The sequence below is a fragment of the Carassius gibelio genome, chromosome A11, assembly GCF_023724105.1.
Source record: "Carassius gibelio isolate Cgi1373 ecotype wild population from Czech Republic chromosome A11, carGib1.2-hapl.c, whole genome shotgun sequence".
Lineage (NCBI taxonomy): Eukaryota > Metazoa > Chordata > Actinopteri > Cypriniformes > Cyprinidae > Carassius > Carassius gibelio.
In genome coordinates, this window is record NC_068381.1 from 25,342,113 (window position 1) to 25,357,910 (window position 15,798).

Below are 15,798 nucleotides of genomic sequence, written 5' to 3' on the forward strand. Positions count from 1 at the left end.
TAATTAAGGTCTTGTCCAGGTGAAAATACTTGTGTCATGCATCTGAAAACACACATGGCAACCGTTATCTAGAGGAAAAACTGCCTATCGTCGGTCTGTCAAGGTACAAAACTGACATGTTGTGAGGTTAATAATGAAAGTGAGACCAATTTTTAATATGCTGATTATTCGCTCGTTCAGTTTAATGCAGATTACAAATTATTCTCAATGTCCAGGTGGCAATTAGTGATAAGGCTTCAAAATGGCAAGCCTGTGACTTCAAAACCACATGGCATTGCACCCTTCAAAGTAGTAAAGCGGTTACAGAGTAGCGATGAAATTGTTCATTCTAGAATCAACTGGCCCACCAGCCTGCATTTTGTGAGACTGCATGTCCGTGTCTCCCCTAGACATCGGAATGGGTGTGCAGAATGTGCCTTTTTTTGGAAAAAATAGAAGAATGCCTAGAGAGTTGCCTTTTCTTTTGGACTTTGGAGAAAAAAAACACAACAACAAAATAAGCTGGAGAAAAACAAGCACAGAGCGAGCCAGCCAGGAGTCGAACCTAGAATCTTCTGATCCGTAGTCAGACGCGTTATCCATTGCGCCACTGGCCCACCAAAAGTAAAGACCCCCGATTGTTACAGACTTGTTGGTTTTCGATGTGACGGTGGCAAGCATTGATGTCTGCTCATTCTCACCTTGTTATCAGGAGAACAGACTACCAGCCCTCCAGCCCTCCAGCCCACCAGCCCAGCAGCCCACGAGCCCTCCAGCCCACGAGCCCTCCAGCCCACCATCCCTCCCTGGTGGTCTAGTGGTTAGAATTCGGCGTTCTCACCGCCGCGGCCCGGGTTCGATTCCCGGTCAGGGAAAGCTCTTTTGCCTTCCAATTGTGGACTGCGAATTCAAGCTCTGCTGACAGCTGTGAGAAAGCCAGCTCCAAGCCAAAACATTGGTGGGAACATGAAAAAAACACCTCCTTCGAGCCGGAGTTGAACCAGCGACCTAAGGATGGCCAACACTCCAACCTACAGTCCTCCGCTCTACCAGCTGAGCTATCGAAGGGGCTAAGGGCTAGTCAGAACCTCGACATATCAGGGTTCTGTAGCTCTACTGCTGGCCAAAAAGTCACTTCTGGTGTAGGAAGATTTGCTGGATTTTTGAGGAGGGAAGCAAAAAGGAGCATGCATTCCCATACCGGGAGTTGAACCCGGGCCGCCTGGGTGAAAACCAGGAATCCTAACCGCTAGACCATATGGGATCTGGACACTTTAAACTGGCCATGGGCTTCTGGCGCACTTTCCATACATGTGGTCAGCGTGGGCGCAGGACCTTGTAGTGGCCTGTTGCTTTAGTTCTGTGACTGTAACAATGTGATAATAATTTGGCAAAACAAGAATTATCCAAAAGGACGGTTTTCTGAATTATATAGTGTTGTATGCATTCAGGGAATCTGTTTTTTCACTCAACCCGGGGGTTCAGTGTATTTGGGCAGATTCCTGTGATTGCAGAATTGATTCCTCAAACTGGTAATTAAGCTCTTGTCCAAGTGAAAATACTTGTGTCATCCATTTGAAAACACACACGGCAACCTTTATCTAGAGGAAAAACTGGAGTCAACCCCTGGCTGCGTACGAGAAAACCAGGAATCCTAACTGCTAGACCATATGGGAACTGGCCAGCTTTAACTGGCCACAAGCTTGTGGGCCACTTTCCATAAATGTGGCCAGTGTGGGCGCAGGGTTTTGTAGTGGCCTGTTGCTTTTGGTGTGTGACTGTAACAATGTGATAATAATTTGGCAATACAAGAATCATCCGAAGGGACGGTTTACTGAAATATATAGTGTTGCATGCATTCAAGGGACATGTTTGTTGACTCACACATGGTTCAGTTTTTTGGCCAGAATCCTGTGATTGCTGAATTTATACCTCGAACTGGTAATTAAGGTCTTGTCCAGGTGAAAATACTTGTGTCATGCATCTGAAAACACACATGGCAACCGTTATCTAGAGGAAAAACTGCCTATCGTCGGTCTGTCAAGGTACAAAACTGACATGTTGTGAGGTTAATAATGAAAGTGAGACCAATTTTTAATCCGCAAAATTGCTGATTATTCGCTCGTTCAGTTTAATGCAGATTACAAATTATTCTCAATGTCCAGGTGGCAATTAGTGATAAGGCTTCAAAATGGCAAGCCTGTGACATCAAAACCACATGGCATTGCACCCTTCAAAGTAGTAAAGCGGTTACAGAGTAGCGATGAAATTGTTCTTTCTAGAATCAACTGGCCCACCAGCCTGCATTTTGTGAGACGAATGGCAATACCAAAGCATGTCCGTGTCTCCCCTAGACATCGGAATGGGTGTGCAGAATGTGCCTTTTTTTGGAAAAAATAGAAGAATGCCTAGAGAGTTGCCTTTTCTTTTGGACTTTGGAGAAAAAAAACACAACAACAAAATAAGCCGGAGAAAAACAAGCACAGAGCGAGCCAGCCAGGAGTCGAACCTAGAATGTTCTGATCCGTAGTCAGACGCGTTATCCATTGCGCCACTGGCCCACCATTAGTAAAGACCCCCGATTGTTACAGACTTGTTGGTTTTCGATGTGACGGTGGCAAGCATTGATGTCTGCTCATTCTCACCTTGTTATCAGGAGAACAGACTACCAGCCCTCCAGCCCACCAGCCCACCAGCCCACCAGCCCACGAGCCCTCCAGCCCTCCTGCCCAACAGCCCACGAGCCCTCCAGCCCACCGTCCATCCCTGGTGGTCTAGTGGTTAGGATTCGGCGCTCTCACCGCCGCGGCCCGGGTTCGATTCCCGGTCAGGGAAAGCTCTTTTGCCTTCCAATTGTGGACTGCGAATTCAAGCTCTGCTGACAGCTGTGAGAAAGCCAGCTCCAAGCCAAAACATTGGTGGGAACATGAAAAAAAACACCTCCTTCGAGCCGGAGTTGAACCAGCGACCTAAGGATGGCCAACACTCCAACCTACAGTCCTCCGCTCTACCAGCTGAGCTATCGAAGGGGCTAAGGGCTAGTCAGAACCTCGACATATCAGGGTTCTGTAGCTCTACTGCTGGCCAAAAAGTCACTTCTGGTGCAGGAAGATTTGCTGGATCAGAACCTCGACATATCAGGGTTCTGTAGCTCTACTGCTGGCCAAAAAGTCACTTCTGGTGCAGGAAGATTTGCTGGATTTTTGAGGAGGGAAGCAAAAAGGAGCATGCATTCCCATACCGGGAGTTGAACCCGGGCCGCCTGGGAGAAAACCAGGAATCCTAACCGCTAGACCATATGGGATTAGGACACTTTAAACTGGCCATGGGCTTCTGGCGCACTTTCCATACATGTGGTCAGTGTGGGCGAAGGACCTTGTAGTGGCCTGTTGCTTTAGTTCTGTGACTGTAACAATGTGATAGTAATTTGGCAAAACAAGAATTATGCAAAAGGACGGTTTTCTGAATTATATAGTGTTGTATGCATTCAGGGAATCTGTTTTTTCACTCAACCCGGGGGTTCAGTGTATTTGGGCAGATTCCTGTGATTGCAGAATTGATTCCTCAAACTGGTAATTAAGCTCTTGTCCAAGTGAAAATACTTGTGTCATCCATTTGAAAACACACACGGCAACCTTTATCTAGAGGAAAAACTGGAGTCAACCCCTGGCTGCGTACAAGAAAACCAGGAATCCTAACTGCTAGACCATATGGGAACTGGCCAGCTTTAACTGGCCACAAGCTTGTGGGTCACTTTCCATAAATGTGGCCAGTGTGGGCGCAGGGTTTTGTAGTGGCCTGTTGCTTTTGGTGTGTGACTGTAACAATGTGATAATAATTTGGCAATACAAGAATCATCCGAAGGGACGGTTTACTGAAATATATAGTGTTGCATGCATTCAAGGGACATGTTTGTTGACTCACACAAGGTTCAGTTTTTTGGCCAGAATCCTGTGATTGCTGAATTTATACCTCGAACTGGTAATTAAGGTCTTGTCCAGGTGAAAATACTTGTGTCATGCATCTGAAAACACACATGGCAACCGTTATCTAGAGGAAAAACTGCCTATCGTCGGTCTGTCAAGGTACAAAACTGACATGTTGTGAGGTTAATAATGAAAGTGAGACCAATTTTTAATATGCTGATTATTCGCTCGTTCAGTTTAATGCAGATTACAAATTATTCTCAATGTCCAGGTGGCAATTAGTGATAAGGCTTCAAAATGGCAAGCCTGTGACATCAAAACCACATGGCATTGCACCCTTCAAAGTAGTAAAGCGGTTACAGAGTAACGATGAAATTGTTCATTCTAGAATCAACTGGCCCACCAGCCTGCATTTTGTGAGACGAATGGCAATACCAAAGCATGTCCGTGTCTCCCCTAGACATCGGAATGGGTGTGCAGAATGTGCCTTTTTTTGGAAAAAATAGAAGAATGCCTAGAGAGTTGCCTTTTCTTTTGGACTTTGGAGAAAAAAAACACAACAACAAAATAAGCCGGAGAAAAACAAGCACAGAGCGAGCCAGCCAGGAGTCGAACCTAGAATCTTCTGATCCGTAGTCAGACGCGTTATCCATTGCGCCACTGGCCCACCAAAAGTAAAGACCCCCGATTGTTACAGACTTGTTGGTTTTCGATGTGACGGTGGCAAGCATTGATGTCTGCTCATTCTCACCTTGTTATCAGGAGAACAGACTACCAGCCCTCCAGCCCTCCAGCCCACCAGCCCAGCAGCCCACGAGCCCTCCAGCCCACCATCCCTCCCTGGTGGTCTAGTGGTTAGGATTCGGCGCTCTCACCGCCGCGGCCCGGGTTCGATTCCCGGTCAGGGAAAGCTCTTTTGCCTTCCAATTGTGGACTGCGAATTCAAGCTCTGCTGACAGATGTGAGAAAGCCAGCTCCAAGCCAAAACATTGGTGGGAACATGAAAAAAACACCTCCTTCGAGCCGGAGTTGAACCAGCGACCTAAGGATGGCCAACACTCCAACCTACAGTCCTCCGCTCTACCAGCTGAGCTATCGAAGGGGCTAAGGGCTAGTCAGAACCTCGACATATCAGGGTTCTGTAGCTCTACTGCTGGCCAAAAAGTCACTTCTGGTGCAGGAAGATTTGCTGGATTTTTGAGGAGGGAAGCAAAAAGGAGCATGCATTCCCATACCGGGAGTTGAACCCGGGCCGCCTGGGTGAAAACCAGGAATCCTAACCGCTAGACCATATGGGATCTGGACACTTTAAACTGGCCATGGGCTTCTGGCGCACTTTCCATACATGTGGTCAGCGTGGGCGCAGGACCTTGTAGTGGCCTGTTGCTTTAGTTCTGTGACTGTAACAATGTGATAATAATTTGGCAAAACAAGAATTATCCAAAAGGACGGTTTTCTGAATTATATAGTGTTGTATGCATTCAGGGAATCTGTTTTTTCACTCAACCCGGGGGTTCAGTGTATTTGGGCAGATTCCTGTGATTGCAGAATTGATTCCTCAAACTGGTAATTAAGCTCTTGTCCAAGTGAAAATACTCGTGTCATCCATTTGAAAACACACACGGCAACCTTTATCTAGAGGAAAAACTGGAGTCAACCCCTGGCTGCGTACGAGAAAACCAGGAATCCTAACTGCTAGACCATATGGGAACTGGCCAGCTTTAACTGGCCACAAGCTTGTGGGCCACTTTCCATAAATGTGGCCAGTGTGGGCGCAGGGTTTTGTAGTGGCCTGTTGCTTTTGGTGTGTGACTGTAACAATGTGATAATAATTTGGCAATACAAGAATCATCCGAAGGGACGGTTTCTGTCAAGGTACAAAACTGACATGTTGTGAGGTTAATAATGAAAGTGAGACCAATTTTTAATCCGCAAAATTGCTGATTATTCGCTCGTTCAGTTTAATGCAGATTACAAATTATTCTCAATGTCCAGGTGGCAATTAGTGATAAGGCTTCAAAATGGCAAGCCTGTGACATCAAAACCACATGGCATTGCACCCTTCAAAGTAGTAAAGCGGTTACAGAGTAGCGATGAAATTGTTCTTTCTAGAATCAACTGGCCCACCAGCCTGCATTTTGTGAGACGAATGGCAATACCAAAGCATGTCCGTGTCTCCCCTAGACATCGGAATGGGTGTGCAGAATGTGCCTTTTTTTGAAAAAAATAGAAGAATGCCTAGAGAGTTGCCTTTTCTTTTGGACTTTGGAGAAAAAAAAACACAACAACAAAATAAGCCGGAGAAAAACAAGCACAGAGCGAGCCAGCCAGGAGTCGAACCTAGAATCTTCTGATCCGTAGTCAGACGCGTTATCCATTGCGCCACTGGCCCACCATTAGTAAAGACCCCCGATTGTTACAGACTTGTTGGTTTTCGATGTGACGGTGGCAAGCATTGATGTCTGCTCATTCTCACCTTGTTATCAGGAGAACAGACTACCAGCCCTCCAGCCCACCAGCCCACCAGCCCTCCAGCCCACCAGCCCACCAGCCCACCAGCCCACCAGCCCACCAGCCCACCAGCCCACCAGCCCACCAGCCCACCAGCCCTCCTGCCCACCAGCCCACGAGCCCTCCAGCCCATATGGGAACTGGCCAGCTTTAACTGGCCACAAGCTTGTGGGCCACTTTCCATAAATGTGGCCAGTGTGGGCGCAGGGTTTTGTAGTGGCCTGTTGCTTTTGGTGTGTGACTGTAACAATGTGATAATAATTTGGCAATACAAGAATCATCCGAAGGGACGGTTTACTGAAATATATAGTGTTGCATGCATTCAAGGGACATGTTTGTTGACTCACACATGGTTCAGTTTTTTGGCCAGAATCCTGTGATTGCTGAATTTATACCTCGAACTGGTAATTAAGGTCTTGTCCAGGTGAAAATACTTGTGTCATGCATCTGAAAACACACATGGCAACCGTTATCTAGAGGAAAAACTGCCTATCGTCGGTCTGTCAAGGTACAAAACTGACATGTTGTGAGGTTAATAATGAAAGTGAGACCAATTTTTAATATGCTGATTATTCGCTCGTTCAGTTTAATGCAGATTACAAATTATTCTCAATGTCCAGGTGGCAATTAGTGATAAGGCTTCAAAATGGCAAGCCTGTGACATCAAAACCACATGGCATTGCACCCTTCAAAGTAGTAAAGCGGTTACAGAGTAGCGATGAAATTGTTCATTCTAGAATCAACTGGCCCACCAGCCTGCATTTTGTGAGACTGCATGTCCGTGTCTCCCCTAGACATCGGAATGGGTGTGCAGAATGTGCCTTTTTTTGGAAAAAATAGAAGAATGCCTAGAGAGTTGCCTTTTCTTTTGGACTTTGGAGAAAAAAAACACAACAACAAAATAAGCTGGAGAAAAACAAGCACAGAGCGAGCCAGCCAGGAGTCGAACCTAGAATCTTCTGATCCGTAGTCAGACGCGTTATCCATTGCGCCACTGGCCCACCAAAAGTAAAGACCCCCGATTGTTACAGACTTGTTGGTTTTCGATGTGACGGTGGCAAGCATTGATGTCTGCTCATTCTCACCTTGTTATCAGGAGAACAGACTACCAGCCCTCCAGCCCTCCAGCCCACCAGCCCAGCAGCCCACGAGCCCTCCAGCCCACGAGCCCTCCAGCCCACCATCCCTCCCTGGTGGTCTAGTGGTTAGAATTCGGCGTTCTCACCGCCGCGGCCCGGGTTCGATTCCCGGTCAGGGAAAGCTCTTTTGCCTTCCAATTGTGGACTGCGAATTCAAGCTCTGCTGACAGCTGTGAGAAAGCCAGCTCCAAGCCAAAACATTGGTGGGAACATGAAAAAAACACCTCCTTCGAGCCGGAGTTGAACCAGCGACCTAAGGATGGCCAACACTCCAACCTACAGTCCTCCGCTCTACCAGCTGAGCTATCGAAGGGGCTAAGGGCTAGTCAGAACCTCGACATATCAGGGTTCTGTAGCTCTACTGCTGGCCAAAAAGTCACTTCTGGTGTAGGAAGATTTGCTGGATTTTTGAGGAGGGAAGCAAAAAGGAGCATGCATTCCCATACCGGGAGTTGAACCCGGGCCGCCTGGGTGAAAACCAGGAATCCTAACCGCTAGACCATATGGGATCTGGACACTTTAAACTGGCCATGGGCTTCTGGCGCACTTTCCATACATGTGGTCAGCGTGGGCGCAGGACCTTGTAGTGGCCTGTTGCTTTAGTTCTGTGACTGTAACAATGTGATAATAATTTGGCAAAACAAGAATTATCCAAAAGGACGGTTTTCTGAATTATATAGTGTTGTATGCATTCAGGGAATCTGTTTTTTCACTCAACCCGGGGGTTCAGTGTATTTGGGCAGATTCCTGTGATTGCAGAATTGATTCCTCAAACTGGTAATTAAGCTCTTGTCCAAGTGAAAATACTCGTGTCATCCATTTGAAAACACACACGGCAACCTTTATCTAGAGGAAAAACTGGAGTCAACCCCTGGCTGCGTACGAGAAAACCAGGAATCCTAACTGCTAGACCATATGGGAACTGGCCAGCTTTAACTGGCCACAAGCTTGTGGGCCACTTTCCATAAATGTGGCCAGTGTGGGCGCAGGGTTTTGTAGTGGCCTGTTGCTTTTGGTGTGTGACTGTAACAATGTGATAATAATTTGGCAATACAAGAATCATCCGAAGGGACGGTTTACTGAAATATATAGTGTTGCATGCATTCAAGGGACATGTTTGTTGACTCACACATGGTTCAGTTTTTTGGCCAGAATCCTGTGATTGCTGAATTTATACCTCGAACTGGTAATTAAGGTCTTGTCCAGGTGAAAATACTTGTGTCATGCATCTGAAAACACACATGGCAACCGTTATCTAGAGGAAAAACTGCCTATCGTCGGTCTGTCAAGGTACAAAACTGACATGTTGTGAGGTTAATAATGAAAGTGAGACCAATTTTTAATCCGCAAAATTGCTGATTATTCGCTCGTTCAGTTTAATGCAGATTACAAATTATTCTCAATGTCCAGGTGGCAATTAGTGATAAGGCTTCAAAATGGCAAGCCTGTGACATCAAAACCACATGGCATTGCACCCTTCAAAGTAGTAAAGCGGTTACAGAGTAGCGATGAAATTGTTCTTTCTAGAATCAACTGGCCCACCAGCCTGCATTTTGTGAGACGAATGGCAATACCAAAGCATGTCCGTGTCTCCCCTAGACATCGGAATGGGTGTGCAGAATGTGCCTTTTTTTGGAAAAAATAGAAGAATGCCTAGAGAGTTGCCTTTTCTTTTGGACTTTGGAGAAAAAAAACACAACAACAAAATAAGCCGGAGAAAAACAAGCACAAAGCGAGCCAGCCAGGAGTCGAACCTAGAATCTTCTGATCCGTAGTCAGACGCGTTATCCATTGCGCCACTGGCCCACCATTAGTAAAGACCCCCGATTGTTACAGACTTGTTGGTTTTCGATGTGACGGTGGCAAGCATTGATGTCTGCTCATTCTCACCTTGTTATCAGGAGAACAGACTACCAGCCCTCCAGCCCACCAGCCCACCAGCCCACGAGCCCTCCAGCCCTCCTGCCCACCAGCCCACGAGCCCTCCAGCCCACCGTCCATCCCTGGTGGTCTAGTGGTTAGGATTCGGCGCTCTCACCGCCGCGGCCCGGGTTCGATTCCCGGTCAGGGAAAGCTCTTTTGCCTTCCAATTGTGGACTGCGAATTCAAGCTCTGCTGACAGCTGTGAGAAAGCCAGCTCCAAGCCAAAACATTGGTGGGAACATGAAAAAAAACACCTCCTTCGAGCCGGAGTTGAACCAGCGACCTAAGGATGGCCAACACTCCAACCTACAGTCCTCCGCTCTACCAGCTGAGCTATCGAAGGGGCTAAGGGCTAGTCAGAACCTCGACATATCAGGGTTCTGTAGCTCTACTGCTGGCCAAAAAGTCACTTCTGGTGCAGGAAGATTTGCTGGATCAGAACCTCGACATATCAGGGTTCTGTAGCTCTACTGCTGGCCAAAAAGTCACTTCTGGTGCAGGAAGATTTGCTGGATTTTTGAGGAGGGAAGCAAAAAGGAGCATGCATTCCCATACCGGGAGTTGAACCCGGGCCGCCTGGGAGAAAACCAGGAATCCTAACCGCTAGACCATATGGGATTTGGACACTTTAAACTGGCCATGGGCTTCTGGCGCACTTTCCATACATGTGGTCAGTGTGGGCGAAGGACCTTGTAGTGGCCTGTTGCTTTAGTTCTGTGACTGTAACAATGTGATAGTAATTTGGCAAAACAAGAATTATGCAAAAGGACGGTTTTCTGAATTATATAGTGTTGTATGCATTCAGGGAATCTGTTTTTTCACTCAACCCGGGGGTTCAGTGTATTTGGGCAGATTCCTGTGATTGCAGAATTGATTCCTCAAACTGGTAATTAAGCTCTTGTCCAAGTGAAAATACTTGTGTCATCCATTTGAAAACACACACGGCAACCTTTATCTAGAGGAAAAACTGGAGTCAACCCCTGGCTGCGTACAAGAAAACCAGGAATCCTAACTGCTAGACCATATGGGAACTGGCCAGCTTTAACTGGCCACAAGCTTGTGGGCCACTTTCCATAAATGTGGCCAGTGTGGGCGCAGGGTTTTGTAGTGGCCTGTTGCTTTTGGTGTGTGACTGTAACAATGTGATAATAATTTGGCAATACAAGAATCATCCGAAGGGACGGTTTACTGAAATATATAGTGTTGCATGCATTCAAGGGACATGTTTGTTGACTCACACATGGTTCAGTTTTTTGGCCAGAATCCTGTGATTGCTGAATTTATACCTCGAACTGGTAATTAAGGTCTTGTCCAGGTGAAAATACTTGTGTCATGCATCTGAAAACACACATGGCAACCGTTATCTAGAGGAAAAACTGCCTATCGTCGGTCTGTCAAGGTACAAAACTGACATGTTGTGAGGTTAATAATGAAAGTGAGACCAATTTTTAATATGCTGATTATTCGCTCGTTCAGTTTAATGCAGATTACAAATTATTCTCAATGTCCAGGTGGCAATTAGTGATAAGGCTTCAAAATGGCAAGCCTGTGACATCAAAACCACATGGCATTGCACCCTTCAAAGTAGTAAAGCGGTTACAGAGTAGCGATGAAATTGTTCATTCTAGAATCAACTGGCCCACCAGCCTGCATTTTGTGAGACTGCATGTCCGTGTCTCCCCTAGACATCGGAATGGGTGTGCAGAATGTGCCTTTTTTTGGAAAAAATAGAAGAATGCCTAGAGAGTTGCCTTTTCTTTTGGACTTTGGAGAAAAAAAACACAACAACAAAATAAGCTGGAGAAAAACAAGCACAGAGCGAGCCAGCCAGGAGTCGAACCTAGAATCTTCTGATCCGTAGTCAGACGCGTTATCCATTGCGCCACTGGCCCACCAAAAGTAAAGACCCCCGATTGTTACAGACTTGTTGGTTTTCGATGTGACGGTGGCAAGCATTGATGTCTGCTCATTCTCACCTTGTTATCAGGAGAACAGACTACCAGCCCTCCAGCCCTCCAGCCCACCAGCCCAGCAGCCCACGAGCCCTCCAGCCCACGAGCCCTCCCTGGTGGTCTAGTGGTTAGAATTCGGCGTTCTCACCGCCGCGGCCCGGGTTCGATTCCCGGTCAGGGAAAGCTCTTTTGCCTTCCAATTGTGGACTGCGAATTCAAGCTCTGCTGACAGCTGTGAGAAAGCCAGCTCCAAGCCAAAACATTGGTGGGAACATGAAAAAAACACCTCCTTCGAGCCGGAGTTGAACCAGCGACCTAAGGATGGCCAACACTCCAACCTACAGTCCTCCGCTCTACCAGCTGAGCTATCGAAGGGGCTAAGGGCTAGTCAGAACCTCGACATATCAGGGTTCTGTAGCTCTACTTCTGGCCAAAAAGTCACTTCTGGTGTAGGAAGATTTGCTGGATTTTTGAGGAGGGAAGCAAAAAGGAGCATGCATTCCCATACCGGGAGTTGAACCCGGGCCGCCTGGGTGAAAACCAGGAATCCTAACCGCTAGACCATATGGGATCTGGACACTTTAAACTGGCCATGGGCTTCTGGCGCACTTTCCATACATGTGGTCAGCGTGGGCGCAGGACCTTGTAGTGGCCTGTTGCTTTAGTTCTGTGACTGTAACAATGTGATAATAATTTGGCAAAACAAGAATTATCCAAAAGGACGGTTTTCTGAATTATATAGTGTTGTATGCATTCAGGGAATCTGTTTTTTCACTCAACCCGGGGGTTCAGTGTATTTGGGCAGATTCCTGTGATTGCAGAATTGATTCCTCAAACTGGTAATTAAGCTCTTGTCCAAGTGAAAATACTCGTGTCATCCATTTGAAAACACACACGGCAACCTTTATCTAGAGGAAAAACTGGAGTCAACCCCTGGCTGCGTACGAGAAAACCAGGAATCCTAACTGCTAGACCATATGGGAACTGGCCAGCTTTAACTGGCCACAAGCTTGTGGGCCACTTTCCATAAATGTGGCCAGTGTGGGCGCAGGGTTTTGTAGTGGCCTGTTGCTTTTGGTGTGTGACTGTAACAATGTGATAATAATTTGGCAATACAAGAATCATCCGAAGGGACGGTTTACTGAAATATATAGTGTTGCATGCATTCAAGGGACATGTTTGTTGACTCACACATGGTTCAGTTTTTTGGCCAGAATCCTGTGATTGCTGAATTTATACCTCGAACTGGTAATTAAGGTCTTGTCCAGGTGAAAATACTTGTGTCATGCATCTGAAAACACACATGGCAACCGTTATCTAGAGGAAAAACTGCCTATCGTCGGTCTGTCAAGGTACAAAACTGACATGTTGTGAGGTTAATAATGAAAGTGAGACCAATTTTTAATCCGCAAAATTGCTGATTATTCGCTCGTTCAGTTTAATGCAGATTACAAATTATTCTCAATGTCCAGGTGGCAATTAGTGATAAGGCTTCAAAATGGCAAGCCTGTGACATCAAAACCACATGGCATTGCACCCTTCAAAGTAGTAAAGCGGTTACAGAGTAGCGATGAAATTGTTCTTTCTAGAATCAACTGGCCCACCAGCCTGCATTTTGTGAGACGAATTGCAATACCAAAGCATGTCCGTGTCTCCCCTAGACATCGGAATGGGTGTGCAGAATGTGCCTTTTTTTGGAAAAAATAGAAGAATGCCTAGAGAGTTGCCTTTTCTTTTGGACTTTGGAGAAAAAAAACACAACAACAAAATAAGCCGGAGAAAAACAAGCACAGAGCGAGCCAGCCAGGAGTCGAACCTAGAATCTTCTGATCCGTAGTCAGACGCGTTATCCATTGCGCCACTGGCCCACCATTAGTAAAGACCCCCGATTGTTACAGACTTGTTGGTTTTCGATGTGACGGTGGCAAGCATTGATGTCTGCTCATTCTCACCTTGTTATCAGGAGAACAGACTACCAGCCCTCCAGCCCACCAGCCCACCAGCCCACCAGCCCACGAGCCCTCCAGCCCTCCTGCCCACCAGCCCACGAGCCCTACAGCCCACCGTCCATCCCTGGTGGTCTAGTGGTTAGGATTCGGCGCTCTCACCGCCGCGGCCCGGGTTCGATTCCCGGTCAGGGAAAGCTCTTTTGCCTTCCAATTGTGGACTGCGAATTCAAGCTCTGCTGACAGCTGTGAGAAAGCCAGCTCCAAGCCAAAACATTGGTGGGAACATGAAAAAAAACACCTCCTTCGAGCCGGAGTTGAACCAGCGACCTAAGAATGGCCAACACTCCAACCTACAGTCCTCCGCTCTACCAGCTGAGCTATCGAAGGGGCTAAGGGCTAGTCAGAACCTCGACATATCAGGGTTCTGTAGCTCTACTGCTGGCCAAAAAGTCACTTCTGGTGCAGGAAGATTTGCTGGATCAGAACCTCGACATATCAGGGTTCTGTAGCTCTACTGCTGGCCAAAAAGTCACTTCTGGTGCAGGAAGATTTGCTGGATTTTTGAGGAGGGAAGCAAAAAGGAGCATGCATTCCCATACCGGGAGTTGAACCCGGGCCGCCTGGGAGAAAACCAGGAATCCTAACCGCTAGACCATATGGGATTTGGACACTTTAAACTGGCCATGGGCTTCTGGCGCACTTTCCATACATGTGGTCAGTGTGGGCGAAGGACCTTGTAGTGGCCTGTTGCTTTAGTTCTGTGACTGTAACAATGTGATAGTAATTTGGCAAAACAAGAATTATGCAAAAGGACGGTTTTCTGAATTATATAGTGTTGTATGCATTCAGGGAATCTGTTTTTTCACTCAACCCGGGGGTTCAGTGTATTTGGGCAGATTCCTGTGATTGCAGAATTGATTCCTCAAACTGGTAATTAAGCTCTTGTCCAAGTGAAAATACTTGTGTCATCCATTTGAAAACACACACGGCAACCTTTATCTAGAGGAAAAACTGGAGTCAACCCCTGGCTGCGTACAAGAAAACCAGGAATCCTAACTGCTAGACCATATGGGAACTGGCCAGCTTTAACTGGCCACAAGCTTGTGGGCCACTTTCCATAAATGTGGCCAGTGTGGGCGCAGGGTTTTGTAGTGGCCTGTTGCTTTTGGTGTGTGACTGTAACAATGTGATAATAATTTGGCAATACAAGAATCATCCGAAGGGACGGTTTCTGTCAAGGTACAAAACTGACATGTTGTGAGGTTAATAATGAAAGTGAGACCAATTTTTAATCCGCAAAATTGCTGATTATTCGCTCGTTCAGTTTAATGCAGATTACAAATTATTCTCAATGTCCAGGTGGCAATTAGTGATAAGGCTTCAAAATGGCAAGCCTGTGACATCAAAACCACATGGCATTGCACCCTTCAAAGTAGTAAAGCGGTTACAGAGTAGCGATGAAATTGTTCTTTCTAGAATCAACTGGCCCACCAGCCTGCATTTTGTGAGACGAATGGCAATACCAAAGCATGTCCGTGTCTCCCCTAGACATCGGAATGGGTGTGCAGAATGTGCCTTTTTTTGAAAAAAATAGAAGAATGCCTAGAGAGTTGCCTTTTCTTTTGGACTTTGGAGAAAAAAAACACAACAACAAAATAAGCCGGAGAAAAACAAGCACAGAGCGAGCCAGCCAGGAGTCGAACCTAGAATCTTCTGATCCGTAGTCAGACGCGTTATCCATTGCGCCACTGGCCCACCATTAGTAAAGACCCCCGATTGTTACAGACTTGTTGGTTTTCGATGTGACGGTGGCAAGCATTGATGTCTGCTCATTCTCACCTTGTTATCAGGAGAACAGACTACCAGCCCTCCAGCCCACCAGCCCTCCAGCCCACCAGCCCTCCAGCCCACCAGCCCACCAGCCCTCCAGCCCACCAGCCCACCAGCCCACCAGCCCACCAGCCCACCAGCCCACCAGCCCACCAGCCCACCAGCCCTCCAGCCCTCCTGCCCACCAGCCCACGAGCCCTCCAGCCCATATGGGAACTGGCCAGCTTTAACTGGCCACAAGCTTGTGGGCCACTTTCCATAAATGTGGCCAGTGTGGGCGCAGGGTTTTGTAGTGGCCTGTTGCTTTTGGTGTGTGACTGTAACAATGTGATAATAATTTGGCAATACAAGAATCATCCGAAGGGACGGTTTACTGAAATATATAGTGTTGCATGCATTCAAGGGACATGTTTGTTGACTCACACATGGTTCAGTTTTTTGGCCAGAATCCTGTGATTGCTGAATTTATACCTCGAACTGGTAATTAAGGTCTTGTCCAGGTGAAAATACTTGTGTCATGCATCTGAAAACACACATGGCAACCGTTATCTAGAGGAAAAACTGCCTATCGTCGGTCTGTCAAGGTACA

General features: G+C 46.9%; 18 non-coding genes across 18 annotated transcripts; all 18 read right to left on the minus strand.

Moving 5' to 3' along the window:
• Window positions 1-523: 523 nt before the first annotated feature.
• On the minus strand, window positions 524-596 carry trnar-acg (transfer RNA arginine (anticodon ACG)). Its single transcript has one exon. It is a non-coding gene; the product is annotated as a tRNA-Arg (tRNA).
• Window positions 597-959: 363 nt separating this feature from the next.
• trnay-gua (transfer RNA tyrosine (anticodon GUA)) lies at window positions 960-1,047 on the minus strand. Its single transcript is given in 2 exon segments — window positions 960-995; window positions 1,011-1,047. It is a non-coding gene; the product is annotated as a tRNA-Tyr (tRNA).
• A 124-nt stretch (window positions 1,048-1,171) lies between these two features.
• On the minus strand, window positions 1,172-1,243 carry trnae-uuc (transfer RNA glutamic acid (anticodon UUC)). The gene has a single exon. It is a non-coding gene; the product is annotated as a tRNA-Glu (tRNA).
• Window positions 1,244-2,920: 1,677 nt separating this feature from the next.
• trnay-gua (transfer RNA tyrosine (anticodon GUA)) lies at window positions 2,921-3,008 on the minus strand. The gene is given in 2 exon segments: window positions 2,921-2,956; window positions 2,972-3,008. It is a non-coding gene; the product is annotated as a tRNA-Tyr (tRNA).
• A 1,491-nt stretch (window positions 3,009-4,499) lies between these two features.
• Window positions 4,500-4,572, minus strand: trnar-acg (transfer RNA arginine (anticodon ACG)). Its single transcript has one exon. It is a non-coding gene; the product is annotated as a tRNA-Arg (tRNA).
• A 347-nt stretch (window positions 4,573-4,919) lies between these two features.
• On the minus strand, window positions 4,920-5,007 carry trnay-gua (transfer RNA tyrosine (anticodon GUA)). The gene is given in 2 exon segments: window positions 4,920-4,955; window positions 4,971-5,007. It is a non-coding gene; the product is annotated as a tRNA-Tyr (tRNA).
• A 124-nt stretch (window positions 5,008-5,131) lies between these two features.
• trnae-uuc (transfer RNA glutamic acid (anticodon UUC)) lies at window positions 5,132-5,203 on the minus strand. Its single transcript has one exon. It is a non-coding gene; the product is annotated as a tRNA-Glu (tRNA).
• Window positions 5,204-6,224: 1,021 nt separating this feature from the next.
• trnar-acg (transfer RNA arginine (anticodon ACG)) lies at window positions 6,225-6,297 on the minus strand. Its single transcript has one exon. It is a non-coding gene; the product is annotated as a tRNA-Arg (tRNA).
• A 1,047-nt stretch (window positions 6,298-7,344) lies between these two features.
• On the minus strand, window positions 7,345-7,417 carry trnar-acg (transfer RNA arginine (anticodon ACG)). The gene has a single exon. It is a non-coding gene; the product is annotated as a tRNA-Arg (tRNA).
• Window positions 7,418-7,780: 363 nt separating this feature from the next.
• Window positions 7,781-7,868, minus strand: trnay-gua (transfer RNA tyrosine (anticodon GUA)). Its single transcript is given in 2 exon segments — window positions 7,781-7,816; window positions 7,832-7,868. It is a non-coding gene; the product is annotated as a tRNA-Tyr (tRNA).
• Window positions 7,869-7,992: 124 nt separating this feature from the next.
• On the minus strand, window positions 7,993-8,064 carry trnae-uuc (transfer RNA glutamic acid (anticodon UUC)). Its single transcript has one exon. It is a non-coding gene; the product is annotated as a tRNA-Glu (tRNA).
• Window positions 8,065-9,288: 1,224 nt separating this feature from the next.
• trnar-acg (transfer RNA arginine (anticodon ACG)) lies at window positions 9,289-9,361 on the minus strand. Its single transcript has one exon. It is a non-coding gene; the product is annotated as a tRNA-Arg (tRNA).
• A 372-nt stretch (window positions 9,362-9,733) lies between these two features.
• Window positions 9,734-9,821, minus strand: trnay-gua (transfer RNA tyrosine (anticodon GUA)). Its single transcript is given in 2 exon segments — window positions 9,734-9,769; window positions 9,785-9,821. It is a non-coding gene; the product is annotated as a tRNA-Tyr (tRNA).
• Window positions 9,822-11,297: 1,476 nt separating this feature from the next.
• Window positions 11,298-11,370, minus strand: trnar-acg (transfer RNA arginine (anticodon ACG)). The gene has a single exon. It is a non-coding gene; the product is annotated as a tRNA-Arg (tRNA).
• Window positions 11,371-11,717: 347 nt separating this feature from the next.
• trnay-gua (transfer RNA tyrosine (anticodon GUA)) lies at window positions 11,718-11,805 on the minus strand. The gene is given in 2 exon segments: window positions 11,718-11,753; window positions 11,769-11,805. It is a non-coding gene; the product is annotated as a tRNA-Tyr (tRNA).
• A 124-nt stretch (window positions 11,806-11,929) lies between these two features.
• On the minus strand, window positions 11,930-12,001 carry trnae-uuc (transfer RNA glutamic acid (anticodon UUC)). The gene has a single exon. It is a non-coding gene; the product is annotated as a tRNA-Glu (tRNA).
• A 1,224-nt stretch (window positions 12,002-13,225) lies between these two features.
• Window positions 13,226-13,298, minus strand: trnar-acg (transfer RNA arginine (anticodon ACG)). The gene has a single exon. It is a non-coding gene; the product is annotated as a tRNA-Arg (tRNA).
• A 1,763-nt stretch (window positions 13,299-15,061) lies between these two features.
• Window positions 15,062-15,134, minus strand: trnar-acg (transfer RNA arginine (anticodon ACG)). The gene has a single exon. It is a non-coding gene; the product is annotated as a tRNA-Arg (tRNA).
• Window positions 15,135-15,798: the final 664 nt, after the last annotated feature.